At 40.0% G+C, this 21546-nt stretch overlaps 1 pseudogene; it reads right to left on the bottom strand.

Moving 5' to 3' along the window:
* LOC132136956 (complement C5-like) overlaps positions 1 to 21546 on the bottom strand; it is a 54331-nt pseudogene continuing 32785 nt past the window's right edge.

Here is a 21546-nt window from a genome sequence, read left to right as displayed (position 1 = left end):
TTATTTAATACACAAGTTTCACAATTTGAGTTGAATTACTGAAATGAACTTTTTCATGACATTCTAATTCATTGAGATTCATTGAAATATAATACTTATATTTTGAATTTTCATGTCGTTGTACATGCATTATAAAATATTATTCCATCGTTGATATTTAACATTGTATATAACCTTGCTTGACAAATGCTAATTGTAGACTGAATCCCTGGGCTCAATCTGCTCTCGACGATCCATGGAATAAGGCAAGGGCACATCCACACTAATGTCCTGGGACACCTGAATCTTCTCCTCTGACACACAGATCCCTGTCCAAATGAACAGGAGAGTCTTAGATTCTAACCAAAAACACCTTAAACAAACGTCTGTATGCACAATACATGGTAATGTTTTCCAGAATACATTGTAGGTTAAGTTGGCTCATTCATAGTTGGAAATGCTACTTTATAAACAGAATTTTGTTGTCACATGACCTACTTATGTGGCATGTTGGTTGCATCCTGTTTACATCTTGGAAACAGATTAAGTCAATTTGCATGTTAATTCAATTTTGGTTAAAGGATCTTAACTTCTGTCAGTCGAATAATGAGTAAAAGTAGAAATAATTAAAATGTGGCTTCAAATTCTTTCGGTTCTTCAATCACAGTAAAAATGTAAGGTCCAATTGATCAAATATTGGGATACAATATTCTGTTCTGTCATAGATACTTACTTAACTAGTATGTACTTACTATAAACTTACCAGATACAGCATAGCCTTAAAGGGATAGTCCATGCTAAAAAAATGATTATCATCATTTACTCACTCTTCACTTGTTCTAAACTTGTATGACTTTCTTTCTTCAGTGGAGAAAAAAATAAATAAATATATATTTATATATATATATACTGTATATATATATATATATATATATACTGTATATATATATATGTGTGTGTGTGTGTGTGTGTGTGGAATAGTTGACAAAGGGCCGTTGAATTATTAGAAAAATAATGCACACCCGAGGTGGTGATGCGGTCACGACGCACGGATATATATATATATATGTATATACAGTACAGACCAAAAGTTTGGAAACATTACTATTTTTAATGTTTTTGAAAGAAGTTTCTTCTGCTCATCAAGCCTGCATTTATTTGATAAAAAATACATAAAAAATTTAATATTGTAATATATTATTACAATTTAAAATAATTGTTTTTAAATTTATTATACTTTAAATTATTATTTATTCCTGTGATGCAAAGCTGAATTTTTAGGATCATTATCACATGATCCTTTAGAAATCATTTTAATATGATGATTCATTATCAAAGTTGGAAACAGTTCTGCTGCTTAATATTTTTTCAGAACATGTGATACTTTTTTAGGATACTTTGATGAATAAAAAGTTTTATAAAAAAAGAAAAAAAAAAGAAGCTATGTTTTTAAAATATAAATATTTTGTAATAACAATATACACTACTGGTCAGTAATTTGGGGTCAGTAATTTTTTTTCTTTCTTTTTTTAAAATAAAATCAATACTTTTATTCAGCAAGGATGTGTTAAAATGATAAAAAGTGATATTAATGAAAATATATTATTAGAATTTTATTTTTATTTTGAATAAATGCAGTTCTTTTTAACCTTTTATTCATCAAATATATTAGACAGAAGAACTGTTTCCAACACTCAAAATAAATCAGAATATTAGAATGATTTCTAAATGATCATGTGATAGACTGGATGTGACACTGTAATGATGCTGAAAATTCAGCTTTGCATCACAGGAATAAATTATTTTTTTTAAGTATATTCAAATAGAAAACTATTATTTTAAGTTGTAATAATATTTCACAATATTACTGTTTTTTCTGTATTCATGATCAAATTAATGCAGGCTTGATGAGCAAAAGAAACTTTTTTCAAAAACATTAAAAAATAGTAATGTTTCCTAACTTTTGGTCTGTACTGTATATATACATTAGAATGTTGATAACCCGAATGATTCAAACTAAATAGTTTTAGTTCTGTTTGACTCTTATTATATGGATAATGTCACAGTCTTCAGTCTTTCTGTCACTGCTTCTGTGAGTGTTGTGTTTGTTTTGTGCCATGTGCTCTATCTCCTCTCTATTTTCTAACCCCGCCTGTCTTGTTACCTAATCATTGTTTAGTTGCTCCACCTGTGTTTCTCCCCTGCTCCCGGACTCATTTATCTACACTCCGCACACCTGGTCACTCAATCACACTCACTCACACACACAGCTGTTGCCCATTATCACAGACTATATATTCTCATCTCACGCATCACTGTCTCTGGGTGTGTTATATGTTAATTGTGTTTTGCTATGGCTCTGTCCTTGTTTAATCTGGTTCTGTTTTGTTTTTGCCTTGTTGGCCTTTTTGTTCCTGTTTATTAAAAAGTATTTCTTCCCTGCATTTGGACCCAGACCCTGTTCTTTCCTCGGCGCCCTCCGCCATGCCGTGACGGATAAGAAACACGTTTTCTGTGTGTGTGTTTCATTGAAAGGAGTCATACAAACTTGCAATGATTGAGTAAATGATGATAGAATTTACATTTTCGAAGGGACTATCCATTTATAGGTTTAATGCGCTACTGTAATTTGTAGTTAATTAGTAGATAATTCTCATAAAAAAGTAGATCAGTCACAATAGTTCATGTTATTTCAGCCTATCTACCAATTTCAGCCATCAATTTAGATGCATATAATTCCGTTTTCAGCCACCAGGTGAAGCTAACAAATAATCTAGTTAACTCACCCTCACTGAATACCCCAACTGCTTTGAGCTCCCATGTAGTCAGTGAGTCTGGAATAATTTTGGTAATGCTTACTGAGCCAGACCTTAAACAGATTAAATTAGTTTTCAGAGTTTTTTTTAATATATGTATATAGATATATCTATGAAATAAAGCAATAAAATGTATATTTTGTAAAGAATATTTTTCATAATTCTTATATAAAGATTATCGATGAAACAGAAGGGATTATGGTTCAGTTCAAAGGTTTCTTACTTGCTTGTGTATTCCTCCCATAACCAGCTCTCAGGGAAGTAGTAGCCCCTATGCTGAGATGGCATCGCATCCAGCAGAAAGTCCATTGCTGCATTGTGTAGCGGAGAAATTTAGATCCTGCCTTTACATGTGTTAGTCATCTAAAGTTACTATAGAGGTTCATTATGATAATGATGCATGTAAAAAAACACCCATACCTTTGCGACTTAGTTTGATTTTATCCTCCTATTTACGGAGCTTCACAGCTTCGATGTACTCTTTACGGAGCTTCACAGCTTCGATGCAACATCTCGAGAAAACATACTTACACCGAATCTTCTGAGTTGCATCAAAAGTTCTAGATTTTTTTCAGAAAGATTAAATAAAATGTCATATGAAATGATTCACTGGAAAACTTTACACAGTGTAAACAAACAGGTCTATAAGTATAATATATACAGGTGCTTCTCAATAAATTAGAATGTCATGGAAAAGTTCATTTCAGTAATTCAGCACAAATTGTGAAACTCATGTATTAAATAAATTCAATGCACACAGACTGATGTATTTTAAGTCTTTGGTTCCTTTAATTGTGATGATTTGGAATCACATTTAACAAGAAAAACACCAATTCAATATCGCAACAAATTAGAATATGGTGACATGCCAATCAACTAATCAAAGCAAAACACCTGAAAATATTTCCTGAGCCTTCAAAATGGTAACTCAGTTTGGTTCACTATGCTATAAAATCATGGGGAAGACTGCTGACCCAACAGTAGTCCAGAAGACAATCATTGACTCCTTTCACAAGGAGGGTAAGCCACAAACATTCATTGACGAAGCTGGCTGTACACAGAGTGCTGTATCCAAGCATGTTAACAGAAAGTTGAGTGGAAGGAAAAAGGGAATGAAAAAGATGCACAATCAACCAAGCGAACCGCAGCTTTAAGAGGACTCTCAAGCAAAATAGATTCAAGAATTTGAGTGAACTTCACAAGGAATGGACTGAGGCTGGGGTCAAGGCATCAAGAGCTACTGCACACAGACGTGTCAAAAAAATTGCTGAATCACAGACAACATCAGAGGAGTTTCACCTGGGCTAAGGAGAAGAAGAACTGGACTGTTGCCAAGTGGTCCAAAGTCCTCTTTTCAGATGATGGTAAGTTTTGTATTTCATTTGGAAACCAAGGTCCTAGAGTCTGGAGGAAGGGTGGAGAAGCTCATAGCCCAAGTTGCTTGAAGTCCAGTGTTAAGTTTCCACAGTCTGTGATGATTTGGGGTGCAATGTCATCTGCTGGTGTTGGTTCATTGTGTTTTTTTAAACCAAAGTCACTGCACCTGTTTACCAAGAAATTTTGGAGCACTTCATGCTTACTTCTGCTGACCAGCTTTTTGAAGATGTGGATTTCATTTTCCAGCAGGATTTAGCACCTGCGAACACTGCCAAAATTGTCACCTCCATGCCATGCCGAATTGAAGCAGTTATTAAAGCAAAAGTAGCCACTACCAAGTATTGAGTATATGTACTAAAAAAAATATTTTATTTTATTGCTGTTAAGAAGCATTCTAATTTGTTGAGATGGGTGATTTGGTGGGTTTTTGTTAAATGTTAGACAAAATCATCACAATTAAAAGAACAAAAGGCTTAAACTACTTCAGTCTGTGTGCATTGAATTTATTTAATACACAAGTTTCACAATTTGAGTTGAATTACTGAAATAAATGAACTCCATAAATGAATTCCATGACATTCTAATTTATTGAAAAGCACCTGTAGTTGGTTATCTTATATTGTTATTAAATGATCTTCTCATTAAATTAATTACAGTAACAATATCTAATTATAGGCTTCAGAACAAAATTTCATAGTAAGTCGATATTTATAATTGTTTACTAATTTATAAAAAAAAATTCATTTATTATGAGTAATATAATAAATATTAAACTCAGAAAAGACCTTTAAAATAAAGTTCCCATTCAGGAACCCCCCCCCCCCCCCCACCCCAGGGTGACCACGCTGTGAATCATATGTGCAATCAGTCCAAGATCTGGCCATCGGGTTGGAGACGGCTTTCTATCTTAACCCGCATTCCCTATTTCTACCACTCTATATCAAGGTTCGGAAGCCCGCGCTGTGGTTTCTTCCCCCTCTGAGTGATAGCTCCCTGCTGCAGCTATTTTTCTCCAAGGAGATTGATATTGTTTTTGTGACCAAGTGACTCGTGCTGCCGAGACTACGCGTGTATTACAGTATACAATTTTCCGTTTTTGATGTGAATTTTACAACACCAGACCATGTTTATTCATCTGGTTGTTTAGTTGCATATAATTCTGAATAATTAAATTAGGTATTTACCTGACTATGAGAAGTTAGATATACAATTTTTTATTTTTTACATGAATCTTATTACACAGACCATGTTTACTCGTCCGGTTGTTTGATTGCATTTAATTCTGAGGAATGAAATAAAGTATATATCTGACGATGGAAAGTTACAGGGGGCGTTGGGATAAGAATTTCTCAAGTAAGAGCACATTTACCTCTCTTCCTCTGAAGAGGTTGAGGGGGTCAGCAGGGGCTGGTGGGCGGGAACAGTCCCAACCTACTGTTTTCCAGCTCCTTATTCCGGTGGCGTCACTTCTCGTACTCCCCAGATTCTAGAGTCAGAGAGGCAGTCCCAGGCCGAAGGCTTCTAGTGGAAGGGGGTTCTGCGAACCATTATTCTCACTGGATAGTCTTCGTCTAAAACTTTCTGATGTCTAAGGCCTGTAGGACTTCTGAGGATCATTACACGGTGCCTGCCTCTCCTCAGTGCCCTCAGGAGATCGGTCTGCCAAGCCTGCCAGTGTTCCAGGGCGCAGCGGTTTCAAGTGAGCGCTTCTCTTATTTACCTCCCGGAAACGTAGAAGTGCCAAGAGGCTCGCGACCCCCACGGAGGTCTCTAGAGCAGCTAGTACGCCCGTCCCCTGCTGGTTCGCCACTTCAGGGCACAGAGCTAGCCACTCTGACAACACTAGAGCAGTGGTTTTCAACTCCAGTCTTCGCGCCCCCTGCTCTGCATTTTTTATATGTGTCTCTTATCACTTCAGACAATTGTTCTATTTGACTATTTTAAAGACTATTGTCTTTATTTACAGAAGTATATTATGTCACACTTCTCTAGTAAGTTTCGTCTGTGTGTGAAGATGCTGCAGGCAGCTGTGCAGTGCAAATCCATGAATGAATGTTCTAAACAGAGGTAAACTTAAATGGATTTCCCCCGATCAGGGCATAGGTAGCAGTGAGCACTGTATAGGGATCATATCAATCAGAACACGGTTAATTTACGTAGCTCTCTTGTAACAAGCTGGTTATCTGAATCAGGTGTGTAAGAGAGGGAAAATAGAAACATACAAAATATGCAGATGGGGGGGGGGTGCACGAGGACTGGAGTTGAAAACCGCTGCAGTAGAGGTCAGTCTGGAGAGTAGACTGTAGGGTTGCATCCTATCTTAGATCTGCATCTTTTGAACCGCTCAGTCAAAGGACTGAAAATCAGCATGCTCGCACTCAAACAGGTCGTGTCTCACATCAAGTCTGAGGACTGTTGTGTCACAATCGATTTAAAAGATGCACACTCCATCCTTCCTTGTGATAGGAAGTTCCTGAAACTGGCTTTTGGGGAAAACCAATACTGGTTCTTCCTTTGGCCTTGCATTCTCACCCCACACTTTCAAGACTCAACCACATTGACAATTAGTTGATATTAGCTCAATCAGAGCAAATGGTGGTACAACATCAAGATGTCGTTCTTGCTCACACAAAAGAGCTGGGGTTAAGACTTAACACCAAGGGATATGAACTGCTCTTGGTGAAAGGAGTCAATCAGGGAGAAGACAACCTTTCGAGACAGGGGCCGAGGCCCAAGGAATGGAGGCTCTACCCAGAGGTGGTATGTCAGATTTGGAGAATGTTTGGCCAGGCACAGGTGGACTTGTTTGTGACTCAAGAAGCATCGCACTGTCCCCTCTGGTTCTCTCTGAATTATCCAGCTCCACTGGTGGACAAGGCTTCCTCTATATGCCTTTCCACTGATTGCTCTGCTCCCGTGAGTTCTGGAGAGAGTGCGTAGGGACGGGGTCTGTCTGCTGCTATTAGCCCCATTCTGGTCAGGCTGAGCATGGTTCTTGGACCTGATTTCCCTTCTTGATGGCTCTCCATGGGAGATTCCCATCAGGAGGGATAAATGCAGGGCACAAGACTCTGGCTTTCTCTGTCTTCTTTGCAGCTCCTATGAAATAACAAGAGAGAAAATACTGTCAAGTTCAACAGTATGATGAATAAAATATTAATGGTAACACTTTACAATAGGATGTCAAATGTTAACATTAATGTATTAACTAACATGAAAGAACAATACATTTATTACACAATTTATTAATCTTTTTTAATTTTAATAAATATCGAGTCATTCATTGTTCATGTGTTCACAGTGCATTAATGTTTACAAATAGGGATGCACCGATACCGATACCGGTATCTGGTATCGGCCTCGATACCACATTTTCTAAAGTACTCGTACTCGTTAAAAGTCCCCCGATACCGGGGACCGATACCACGGTCTGAGAAATGTCTATGTTTGAGCGGCGTGTAAGGGGTTAATCAAAGGCGCTGAGTGCCCGCCCCCAGGCCCCGCCCCGGCTGCAGCTCTGAGCGGGGAGAAGGCGAGGCGAGACAACATGTCAGCCGTGTGGAACTATTTCAAAGTGAATGAAGACGACAAAACAAAGGCGGACTGCAAATTGTGCTCAGCGAAATTGTCCAGAGGAGGCTCAAAAGGTAGCGCATTTAACACAAGTAATTTAATCAAGCACCTAAAATCCCAACATGACAATGAGTACAAAGAGTTTACCCACGCTTCTAAACAAAAACAACACACGCTGCAGCAAACTCTTGCAAGACGAGAGAAAATGTCCAGAGACAATCCACGTGCTGTGAAAATAACACAGGCAATTATCGAGTACATTGCATTGAGTGACCAGCCACTCTCGGAGGTAGAAAATGTGGGATTCCTGCGTCTCCTCCATGTTTTGGAGCCCAGATATGATGTCCCAAGCCGCCGCTACATGACTGACACAGAGCTGCCTAAACTACACGACTCCGTATAAAAACATATCCACAGCCTACTGCAAGCCTCCTCTGCGTTTATTTTCCCCACGGATATTTGGACAAGCAGTGTTAGCCCCGTGTCGCTAATTAGCCTAACCCCCCAGTGGATAGACGAGAGTTTCACGCCGCAACAAGCCATATTAAATGCGAAACAATTCCGCGGCTCGCACACCAGCCAGGCTATAGCGCATGTGTTTGAGGAAATGCTCCAGACATGGGGTATACCTAAAACATCAGTACATGTTGTGCTTCGTGACAATGCCAAAAACATGATTAAAGCCATGAATGACGCAGGGCTCCCAAGTCTGCCGTGTGTCGCGCACACGCTCCAACTGGCTGTTCACGAGGGCTTATTAGCACAGAGGAGCATAGCTGATGCTATAGCAGTGGGGCGGAAAATAGTTGGGCATTTTAAACATTCCGCCTTAGCCTACTCCCGCCTCGAGGACATTCAGGGACAGCTCAACCAGCCAATAAAGAGACTGCAGCAGGACGTACAGACACGCTGGAACAGCACGTATTACATGCTCCAGTCCCTCATTCAGCAAAAGCGAGTGCTGGGGGTGTATGTGTCCGAGCATGAACTCCCTGGCTATCTCACCGCTCACCAATGGGCTCTTATGGAGAAGACTGTTGCCATCCTCGCCCCCTTTGAGGAACTAACTAAAAAAGTGAGCAGCTACGACGCACTAGCCTCTGATGTCATCCCAGCTGTGACTGTGCTAGTGAGACTTCTAAACAGAGAAACAGACGAGGACCACGGCGTCAAGACAATGAAAGCAACCTTACTGGAAGCTGTCAAGAAGCGCTTCAGTGACATCGAGACCAATCCACTGTACTTCATCTCCACCATACTTGACCCGAGGTAAAGTCTGTGTGCTATTATGATAAACTACAGTACTAAATGTAAGATTAATTTCCATCTAAAATATTGTATTATATTTTTGTACTAAATACACAATAAAAAAATACAACTAAAATACACAAATACAAATGTATGCTATATATATAATATGAAATATATTTCCCTTATTACTACCAGAAAGCCAAATGGCTGGCATTTATGACAGTGGTTTAGGCTAAACTAAAAACTGTCCTATTTTTCCACATATTAATACATCCATGAATTTTGTTCAGGTATAAAGATCGCTTCTTCTCCAACAACACTGCTCCGGAGGCCAAGCTGCACCTGAAGCAGGAGCTGCAGATGATGTCCAGAGCTGAGGCAGAGGAGAGTCGGGCAGAAGCTGCAGAACCTCCTGCTAAACTGTTCCTCAAGGCCCAGGCCAGCACTAGCAGCAGTCTGGACACTGTATTTGAAGAAATCGCTAAGGAGCAGCCCCAGGCAGCACAGCCGCTGGCAGCAGGTGCTGCCATTGAGCTCGACACATACCTCGGAGAGGCTCCAAGCCCTTGTGAAGACAGTCCTCTGAAGTACTGGGGTGTCAACAAAATTAGGTTCCCCACTTTGGCTAAAATGGCCCAGAAATACCTCTCAGCCCCATGTAGCAGTGTGGAAAGTGAAAGGCTTTTTAGCTCAGTGTCACACATTATAGATGAAAACAGAAACAGGCTGACTGCTGATAATGCAGAAAAGCTACTTTTCTTAAAAAAAAACCTGCCACTCACTTTTTCTAAATAGGCTCCATTAAGTGAGTCGTCTTAGACTTGATGTTAATACCTACCTCAGTTGCACTATCTGCCGCAGTTCTATGTTGGTGGATGTTGTTAGTTTATTCAAATATTGTGCACTAAATAGCAAAGATGTTTATCAATGCCCCTTGTGTTGTCCAAAGCGGTAGAGTTTACAACAAACTGAAAAAAATACTTGAGTTGCACTGTCACTGTTTAATATTTTTTTATAATTATTTATTCTGTAATATTTTGCATACAACATGCTTTTCATTTTAAATAAATGTTCTTAATTCCAAACTAGTCCCTTGTTTTTTGTTAAATTTATATGACTAAAGCTGTTACCTGTAAATTGAAATCATGTTTTTTTTATTAAGTACTCGGTATCGGTATCGGCGAGTACTGAAATGCAAGTACTCGTACTCGTTCTCATACTCGTACTCCAAAAAATTGGTATCGGTGCATCCCTATTTACAAACACAACTTGTGATTTTAATAATGCATAAGTAACATTTTAATTTGCGCTCAGTTTTTCAAGATCAGTTTTAATCGTGTAACTGTTAATGAATTTGAACAAAGAAATAAAGTGTTATTACGCACAGGCTGTATTTATTGCAAATACAAAAACAAGACGAGTAAAGAAAACGCAGTACTTATGAAAATAATCACCCATTACTAAAATATATGAACACAGAAAACCGCTGTTAACAGGTTAATATAACATTTCCCATTATATGACTAGTAAAATAATGGCAACTTACTCTGATGAAAACGGCTCTCCTCTGAGTAGCTGGAGTACTGCGTTTTCTTCTTGTGTGACAGGTGTCAGCGTTAAGGAGCAATACTGCCACCTGGGAGCTCAACCAGGTACTGGAGCTGGAGTATTTACATGTGGTGTTATCATAAGAGAACTGATCATTTTAAATATTGCGATTATCGCTAATACCAATATATTGTCACACACTAAATTAACATGATATCGATAATTGTTGCTTTGAATATTACCGTTATCGTCAAAACCGGTATATCGCAACACCCCTATTCTGGAGTTCCTGCAGGCCTATTTGTCTGTATGGTTGACCCACTCCACCCTAGATGTCTCTGTGGCAGCCATTGCAGCCTACCACGCCCTTCTTGGTGGCCATTCAGTGGGAAGTTACCCTCTTCTTACATGTTTCCTCCACAGTACGCTGAGGCCGAGGCCTCCAGCCAGAGAAGCTTATGCTAAGTAGTGGATCAGGATGCTATTCTATCGCCTCGGGTCCTCTGATCTCCCCACAAGGCTAACTCGACCCAAGATATGATGGCTTCCAAGGCCTTAGCAGATGTGCATATAGAAGACATCTGCCACACTGCAAGATGATCCACCATCCTCACATTTGCCAGATTCTATGAACTAGATATGCGATCCACTCCTTGCTCATTTGTTCTCTTGTCCTAGCTGTGCTCTTCCTCAGTAGACAAGAATTTGCAAGCCTGGCAGCATGGGCATTCTCATTCCCATAGTGTTTAGACGCAGCTCGAGTTCCTGAAGGGGAGCATCTCCAGGTTACGTTTGTAACCCTAATTCCCAGGTGGAACGAGATGCTCCTTCTCAGTGCCATATTTCGGAAATACCTGCAAGTGCTTGCTTCATTCCTAGAAGCTGATGCATGTTCCACCTCATGTGCTTTTATAGCTTCCTGGTTGCTACGTCACCGGCATATGATGTCTCTTCCATTGGACTGATTACACATATGATTCAGAGCGTGGTCACACTGGGGCTTTTCCATAGTGTTTTGAAGCATTATCTCATTCCCTCAGGGAACTAGGGTTACATACTTAACCTGGAGACAATTTCATGTAAGAATAAAATTAAATGGATTTAATTTAAAAGGACTTAAATGTTCCTTACGTAGGATAAGACAATCTCTCTGAAAGATGTTGACAGGTTTCGAATTGCGGGCTACTCTTTGTCCCAGAGAAGCAGCAAACCTTGTACACCCCAAAGGATTTGGCTATAGAACAAACATGTGGGCATAACTGTATTTCAGTGATGTCGCTATGATAAAAAAGGTTTAGATTATACTGTTTTTCAGACATAAAATGCTTGCAAACATACCCATTTGCTCAAACTTTTGTGCCAGGTCAACTGAACGCTTTGGCCTAACCAAGTCGGAGCAAACCCCTTTTACAAAAAAAAAATAATAATTTAATTACGAAAATAGAGAGAATGCATTTGCCTGTTTCAGAAAAATAATATGTGCTGTAGTGAGATGTTTAAATGTAACAAATCACACATATTAACTTAAAACAGAGCTTGTACCTGTGCTAGAGGTTTTGGCATTTGCATTGGTGATGAACATAAGGCCGACACGGTCAAATACATCACCATTATTTTTGCCTCCGCCTCTTCCACAACCCGTCACTTCGCTCAACATGTTGTAACACCTGCGACAATGAGAAACATTTTTATCATTAACTTATAATATTTGACTGTATAGAACTTCTTTTTGAACAAATTTTCTATTGCACCTTTTTTAGAGCATCCTTGTCATTAGATTTTAGGTTGTACAGGGCTGTATCGACAGCAGAAAAGGCCACCAGTGACTCTTCTCTGCTTTTAGTTGACACTCTTAATTGGAGTTTATCTTTGGGTTTGTAGACATACTGTGAGTTGGGAGTTGATATGTCTACCTGAAATATATTTAGATGAGTCATGATTTCACAATGCATCAATGTCTTGATGAAACACTTCAAAACTACAGATGGCAGAGAAAAAAAGCCATTACGTTTAAATTGTTAACACATTTAGCCTTCACATCAATCCACGTGGAGTCTGCCACCAGCTCTGCTTTTTCTTCACCATACAGAATGTAGTACACCACTAGCCGGGCAGATGGCACCATGTCAGGGGTATTTTAATGTTGAGGTTCTGACTCTTTACACCACCCCACTTAACTGTGTTATACTGCACAACTTTTCCTCTGGAAATGATCTGAGAAAAAAATTATTGCATTATAGTAGATGATTCACTGGAACAAATATAGATTGAATTCAGTGCAGCCCTTAAGCTATAACATAACATATGTGTCATTCAGATGGACTGTGGCAGAGCAGATGTGGGTTCAAAAGCTTGGATTTAGTAAACTTATTATAATTTTTTTAAGAAATTACTACTTATATTAAAAGTCTCTAGGATGCACTAAATTGATTTTAAAAAATGAGACTGTTAAAAGACTGTTTTCTAAAAATGTTAGAAAAGATTCAAATAAATGCTGTTCTTTTAAACTTTCCACTCATTGAAGATTACTGTAAAAAATATATATATATATATCATGGCTTCCACAAAAGCCTTCAGCACCACAACTGTTTTTAACATTGATAATAATAATAATAAAAATATTTCTTGAGCAGCATATCAGCGTATTAGAATGATTCTAAAAGAACTGTGTGACACTGAAGAGTGGGGTAATGATGCTGAAAATTCAGCTTTGCCATCACAGAAATAAATTACATTTTGGTTCTCTGGCAATTTGATAATACCTAGAATATCAAAATCAACTGCGGGCGGCAGATAATTTTCCTATTTAGCCCCCAAACTCTGAAATAATCTAGGCAAGGCAATGGAAGGCAAGGCAGGTTTATTTATATAGCATATTTCGTTCACAATGGCAATTCAAAGTGCTTTACATAAAAAACAAGAAGACAAAAAAGAATCACAACAATAAAACAAGGAATTTAAAAACTTTGAAAAGGTTTCAAATGAATTTTAAACAGTTAAGAATAGAAAATGATTAAAAAAAATATCGAGTCATCAGGTCAGACAGTACAAATTGCTCATTCAATAAATGCAGAGCTAAAAAGATTAGTTTTGAGTCTGCATTTAAATGTGAATAGTGTTTTAGCACATCTGGGGCCTCATGTATCAACACTGCGTACACACAAAAACACGGCGTACGCCAGCTTTCACGTTCACAGTCAGATGTACTAACAGTGAAATTAACGTAAGAATGTGCGTTCCTCCACGTAAACTTCATGCCTGGCGTATGTACATTTGTCGTGATTTTTGTCCGTTGGCGACTCATAGAGGCAATAAAGTGAAGTGGCAAACATTACACTACGAATTGTTCTATCGCACCACCAGCTGTCAGATTGCTTATAATTTGTAATTGATAAATTATTTGACATATTATTGTCACACGAGTCTTATTAAATTATTCTATTAATTATGCAATTAAGTAACATATATAAAGCATGTGCAAATTGATAGCCTACAACCCATCTAGCAATGGCAGTGTTGGCTTTATTAGAGGACATTTTCAATGGACGAATCCGGAGAGAACGAGTTTTTAGGGACCACAATGATTTTCTGGCCCACGATGATGACTGGCTTATCAGCCGTTTCAGATTTCCAAGGGCTATACTCTTGGAGCTCTGCGCCGAGTTGGGTCCGAATTTGGAAAGAGAGACAGTGAGGAGCCACGCATTACCCATTCCTTTACAGGTGCTTACTACACTTGGTTTCCTGGCAACTGGTTCTTTCCAAAGAGAACTAGCAGACCGCTCAGGTATAAGCCAGTCGTGTTTGAGCGGTGCAATGCCAGCTGTATGGGACGGGATCATCCGCTTGTCTACCCGGTACATAACGTTCCCATACGATGCAGGTGACCAGCCAAACATTAAAGCGCAATTTGCAGCGATAGCCGGTTTTCATAATGTAATCGGAGCGATCGACTGCACACATATTGCTATAAAGGCGCCATCTGAAGAATTTGCATATGTGATTCGGTAACATTTTCATTCAATAAATGTGCAGATTATATGTGATGCACAAATGCGCCTAACAAATATTGTGGCAAGGTGGCCTGGGTCAACCCATGATTCATTTATCCTCACAAACAGCATGGTTGGGATGAGACTCCAAGCTGGCAGGGTGCACGATGGGTGGCTACTTGGTAAGTTATGCATTTAAATGTATGGTTCTATCTAAAAGTTTAATGTTTGTGTGTGTAATTATTCAACTGCCCATCAGGAGACAGTGGTTATCCACTAAAGACGTGGCTGTTAACCCCCCTCACCAACCCACAAACTGACCGAGAGCGCAGATACAATGATGCCCATTCTCGCACTCGGTCAGTTGTGGAGCGGGCAATTGGGCAGCTGAAAAGTCGGTGGCGCTGCCTTGACAGGACCGGGGGGATGCTGTTATACCGCCCTGACAAGGTTTGCCGCATCATACTGGCCTGTGGAGTGCTGCACAATGTTGCGCACAGGCATGGCATACACCTTGGTGAGGTGGGGGCACCGCTAGATGACCCTGACCCAGGACCAGTATATGTGCAGCACAATCAACAAGCCATTCAGGCCCGTCAACGTGTAATTGCGACAATATAAATGGTACTCAGACAAAAAGTTTATTTTTTTATCAATTCTTTTAATGAATGGCTTATTTCTGTAAGTGCGTCAGTGACATTTTTTAAGTGACTGTTCATTTCTTCAATGGCCCTAACAATTTGTTGCTGTGACTACAGAACAGCATGAGTCAAGACGCGACCAGATGGACGGGGTTCAGCACTGGGGGGAGCATTAGAGACACCGGAGACGCTGGACTGAATGGGCTCTGGCTGCTCGGGTGGTGCGGACTCTGAGTGCGTGCCAGTGGACGTTTCTGCTGTTGTTCCTGCGGTTCCTAAGTCCAAATAAACACAGGCACATGTTAACTGTATTTGAGTCTGTTCCTTATTAATGGGTACATTACTACATTGCATTTTAAAATTAAATGGTGGCTGGTAGGCTATGTATCAAAGTTAAGGAAATAAATTTTAAATTAGTCACCTTGCTGGCAGTCCTGTAGTATATCCGAGTCTCCCACATCAACGGATACGATTCCAGAGATTAACGTGTCTCCTACAATAGACGCAACTCTCTGATCAAAGGGTGCGAGTTCATCTGCCCCGTACCACCGCCTGTTCTGCCCACACTTTGTCGGTGCGCAGCAGTTCTCCGCTTAACTTCCACCTTTATGTCAGACCATTTCTTCTTCAGTTCATTTACGGTGCGACTCTCAGATCCCACCACGTTGACGGCATCAGACAAACTCTCCCACTCTTTTTTCTTTCTTTTATTATTAATTCCAGAGGACAAAGTTCCAAATAAAATATTTTTTCTTGTTTCTACCTCTGTTAGTAGGACCTCTAATTCATTTTCAGTGAAATTTCGTTTCTTGCTTGCTTTAGCCATGTTCTAGCAGGTTTCTTTTGCCAAATTAGACTAATTACCATATTTAAATTAATTTAATTGAGGGAGGAGACAGGGTGTGGGGTTGTGCTCGTGCATGTGCGCTCAATTTCGCGTTAATTGGGATGTACAAAGAAAATGTATGTGGAATGCTGCGTACGCAGAGATTAATACATCTGATTTTCTTTGTGCGTACGCACATTTACAGCTTTGACCGTAAGCAATGTTTTAGTATGAATTCAACGCAAGTCTTTGTACATGAGGCCCCTGATCTCTTCTTCTGGAAGCTGATTCTAACTGCAGGTGGCATAATAACTAAAAGCAGATTCCCCTTGTTTTTTCTGAACCCTTGGTATTTCTACCTGACTCTATCCTAGTGATCTGACTGGTCTTTTAGGTTTATATTCAGTGAGCATATCTGTGATGTATTTGGCTCTTGAGTGATTTATAAACAAGTAAAAGTACTTTAAAATCAATCCTAAATGTAACTGGATGCCATTGTAAGGACCGATGGACTGATGTGATGTGCTCAGATTTTCTGGTTCTAGTCAAAATCCTGGCAGCAGCATTCTGGATGAGCTGCAGCTGTCTAATGGTCTTCTTGGGAAGGCCGGTGAGGAGCCAATTACAATAGTCCACCCTGCTGGTGATCTTGTCTTGACTGAAAACAAACATCTAATTCTTGCAATGTTTTTTAGATGATAGTATGCTGATTTAGTTACTGCTTTGACATGACTACTGAAACTAAGGTCTGTCTCGAGAATCAAACCTAGATTCCTGACTTGATTTTTAGTTGTTTGACCCCTAGAGTCAAGGTATGTATTCACTTTGAGAACTTCATCTTTGTTTCCAAATGCAATGACTCCAGTTTTCTCCTTGTTTTACTGAAGAAATGCCACATCCAACTGTTAATTTCATCAATGCATTGGCAGAGGGAGTCAATGGGGCTGTAGTCATTTAGACCTCTACTGATGATTAAATCTACAATATGTCCATGTTTGTGTGTGTGGGTTCATGCACATGCTGAAATCAGATCAAAAGTTTTTAAAGCAGTAATCATTTATTTTGTAGTTTTGTTTTCTGCATTATCTATGTGAATATTAAAATCCCCTGCGATAACAAAACAGTCAAACTCTGAGGAAATTATCAATAGCATTTTTCAGTGAACTCTTCAACAAAGGCTGGAGAGTATTTTGGAGGCCTGTAAAAAATGATAAACAGAATGTGTAGAGCACCTTTCAATACAATCCCTATATATTCAAAAGACAAGTACTGACCAAATGACACTTGCTTGAATTGATAGACATTTTTAAATAGAGCAGCTACACCTCCATGAAAGTAAAGTTAGGAGGGGCTGTTTCACTGAGGACTGTTCAACTGCAGTTTTCAAGCCATGTTTTATTTAGAAACATAAAATCCAGCTTGTTTGTGATTATTAACCTTTTCAGTGGTGAGTTTAAAATATTCTAGTGGTCCCCCCAGAGTGAGTTTTTTTAAGTTGTCCATTATTTTATAATGTTTCCCCTTACTGTTTCCATGGCGAATCATCAGGCTTGTCACGTGACACACCGCAGCCACAGTAACACTGCATGACATATGGATTGCTTTTATTTTCCTTTTCCTTTTTTTATATTCACAAACTTGCATACCATGTCATGAACAATCTGATATTCCAATTCATAAATATGTGTAAATTAGTGTTTTGTAATTTAAAAACCTTTCTAAATGATCTTGATCGTGATCTGTAATATGAGATGGGTTTGTTCGCGCTGCAGTTCAGAGAGTCCTGTCAGTCAGATTTACAGGACTTGAATTTATCAAATCTTTCCTGAAATACAACTAATAAGTGGCATGTGGGTTAAGAATAGAGTGAACTTTTTAGTTACTTACACTATGTTTATCTGATATGAATATGGCCTATGGATTGTAAGGAAACGGCACACAATACAAAAAATATATATATTTTAGGGGTTTTATTCTGACAGCTGTCTCTCAGAAGGACAGCGATCAATGGGATTAAGTACTGATGAAAAACAATTAATAAAATAAAGTAAATCTTAGGTCTCTGTTGTGCTTGTTTGACAAAAACAAGAGATCAAGCACTGATTTCAAAATGTGAGAAATACAGTCCAGAAATAGTCTCAAACTTCAAAAAGTTCAGGGTAGAGATATAGGAAATTTTAGTATTTCTGAATCACCCTTGAGTGAAATTAAATGGAGTAAAATAAAAGAAAATGAAATACGGTAGAGCCTAATATTTGAATAGAATGAAAACAGCACATTAGCCTACCAGTAAACTCCATAGTTGTCATGAAACACATGTTGAGTACCAAAAAAAAACACAATATTTTAATACATTCTAATAATTTTATCAAAGTATGATATGTTTTAAGTACACTCATAATTGTTGCTAACATGAATTCCAACATTCCCATGTAAACAGATTCAACTACAACCAGGAAAATACACTGGCTTTAAATAAGGAAAATTAAGCTTCATTAACATTCACTGTACATACCCAGTCTTTGCACGTGTCCCAAAACGTGATCAAACCCGATCCAGCTCACACATGCACATCCATAAACGTCCTTAAATGTGATCCATGAAACATTCATGAGTAGCATACTATGCTCATATACACACTTTATGTAATTTTTTCACAACTACTGCAAGAATGTACATTTACCTTGCCAGAATCAGGCACCAAACCCCGAGCACTAGTTTGCTTATGTTGCTCTGCTCACACTGAAAAATGTGCACATGCGATACATGCGGATACATGCCGCAAAGCAAGTGTTGCAAACAAAGTTTCTTAAAGGACCCACAACCAATTTATGCTCAACGTTAAGTTTTGTTAAATTTCTTCACTTGACTACATTCTCCCCTGCTAAACCTCAATGTCCTCAATGATCAAATACATTTTTTATTACTTTCACAGCCTCCCTAAAGAACACACTCCCTAAGTTTGTCAACACTTGTGAAAAGACTTCTGGACTGAGTGAGACTGTATTACATGCAGACTTTGGTTCATTGAAAGGGTTTGAGTGCACACGCGCATTGGCTCTTTTTGTTCTCCTAGGGGTCGGTACAGGCTTCTTCAGCAGGGTTTCCTCTACTCTGAGAGCGGCACTGGTGTCAGGCAAAATTGCTTGGGTTCAGTATTGTAATGGGCTCGTATCTGCATTGCTGTATTCATCCTGGCCGGCAGGGGTCACTCTCAATGAGTACTGTGTCATGTTCCCTCCAGAACTGCAGATGGCTCTTGCACTATGAACTCTAGCCCTATGGTCTCTCCGCTCCTCCAGAGGGCGTCATTGCCCCGTACCATGTTCAGTGCTCTGCTCATCAGCTTTGATTCCTCACACCTGTGTTTGACCCTTTATAAGTCTGTTTGTTCCCTGCTATTGTGTTCAGTCTTGAGCCTATGCTTCCTGTGTATCCAGTTGCTAAGTTTGATTGTGCTTGTATTTTTGGACCCTCGTGTCTTTTTTGTTTAATGGTAGCTAAGTTTGCTACGTTTATTTTGTACTTTGTTTTCTCTACTAAAGATTATTGTTACTTTTTGAAGATTCAAGCCCCTTGGCCTTTTTTGCTCTTTTGCTCTTTTGCTCTTCCGCTCTTGGGTTTAACAGTCTGGGAGTAGCTCAGTGAGCAAATTCACACTCTTAAAGCACCAGAGACCCGGGTTCAATCCCTGCTTAAAGTAGCCTCGTTACAGCAAGACTGAACCATGGAAGCAAACCCAGCGGAAGAGTCTTCACCACCCTCCAATGTGGAACGGATCCTAGCTGCACTCTCTGAGCAAGCCACTACCATTCAACGACATGATCAAACTCTGTCTCAGATTGTCCAAATTTTGAGCCTTCAGTCCCAGGCCTCTTCACCCCAAGAACTCCAACAGTCCACTGATCCTCAACCTAGGTCCATGGTGACACTTCCTTCTGAGCCAAGATTACCAGCCCCAGAAAGGTTTGATGGAAGCCCTGAGAGATGCAGAGGATTTATTACCCAGTGTACTCCGGCCTTTCAACTACAACCAAGTAGTTTTCCTACTGAGAGCAGTAAGGTGGCCTACATCATTACTCTCCTCACCGGTAAGGCGCTTGAATGGGCCTCAGCTTTGTGGGACCAGAAATCTCCACTAACCACAAACAATAAACAGTTCATCATGGAGATGAAGAGGGTTTTCCAACATCCAGCCAGTGGAGGTGATGTCGATCGTCGCCTGCTGAATCTCTCTCAAGGTACCCATAGCGCAGCTGAGTTCGCCATAGAGTTTCGCACTCTGGCGGCTGAGAGTAGATGGGATCAAAGAGCCCTAAGAGCGACCTTCCACCATGCTTTGTCATCAGAGCTCAAAGACGAGTTGGCATTCTGAGACCCTGCCCCTGACCTTGACTCCCTCATTGATGTAGCTATCAGGGTTGACCATCGCCTCAGAGAACGCCAGCTAGAGCGGAGGAGACCAGCTTATTTGAGGCCACCAGTCCTGTTAAATTATCTCCTCCTCTTAGGTTAAGCAACCTTAGGTTTGAAGATCCAGGCCACAATCACCATGGGCCAGCAACACCATCAAGTATGTGCCTTTGTAGACTCTGGGGCCGCCGGCAGTTTTATGGACTTTAAGATGGCCCAAAGTCTTGAAATTCATCCTGTGACTCTCCAAGAACCCCTTAACATTACTGCAGTTGATGGCAGCCCGCTGGGATCGGGTCATGTCAGTCAGTGCACTCCACCTCTTCAGTTAAAAGTAGGGAACCACCAGTAATTGATTCAGTTTTTATTCATTCATACTTCTAAACTCCCTATAATCCTCGGCTTCCCATGGTTGACTGCTCATAACCCCAATATTGACTGGTCCGGAGGAGTCGTCACAGAGTGGGGAACACACTGCCAACTCTCAAATACTGTTTCTGCTTTCCACCTGAGCTGAAGTCTGTCCAAGAATCAATGTCCGGCAATCCCAAGAGCAATTCCATCTTTAGGCTCAAAGCCCCGTCCGTAGAAAGTCATGGCTATTCCCAGGATCGAACCAGTCACTATCAGGCCCCCTCTTTACCCTCCCGAGCCATTCCGAGTTCCCCCAGAATACATGGACCTCCTCGAAGTCTTCAGTAAAGTCCAAGCTGCCAAACTGCCCCCCCCCCCCACAGATCATACAACTGTGCTATTGAGCTTATGCCAGGAACTTGCCCACCCCGTGGAAGGCTCTTTTCCCTCTCTGGCCCTGAGAGATTAGCTATGGACAAGTATCTGAAGGAAGCTCTAGATAATGGATTCATCCGTCCTACCACATCACCGGCAGGAGCCGGTTTCTTCTTTGTTGAAAAAAGGATGGTAGTCTCAGACCTTGTATTGATTATCAAGGCTTAAATAACATCACAATCAAGAATCGTTACCCCCTCCCACTTATGACCACAGCCTTTGAGATCCTGCAGGGGGCCACCATCTTTACCAAACTGGACCTCTGAAATGCATACCATCTTGTCAGGATCCGGGAGGAGGACGAATGGAAGACTGCATTTAATACCCCGTCAGGCCACTAC

This window comes from Carassius carassius, chromosome 4 (genome assembly GCF_963082965.1).
Source record: "Carassius carassius chromosome 4, fCarCar2.1, whole genome shotgun sequence".
NCBI classification, from domain to species: domain Eukaryota; kingdom Metazoa; phylum Chordata; class Actinopteri; order Cypriniformes; family Cyprinidae; genus Carassius; species Carassius carassius.
This window is presented reverse-complemented; position numbering and strand designations above follow the sequence as displayed.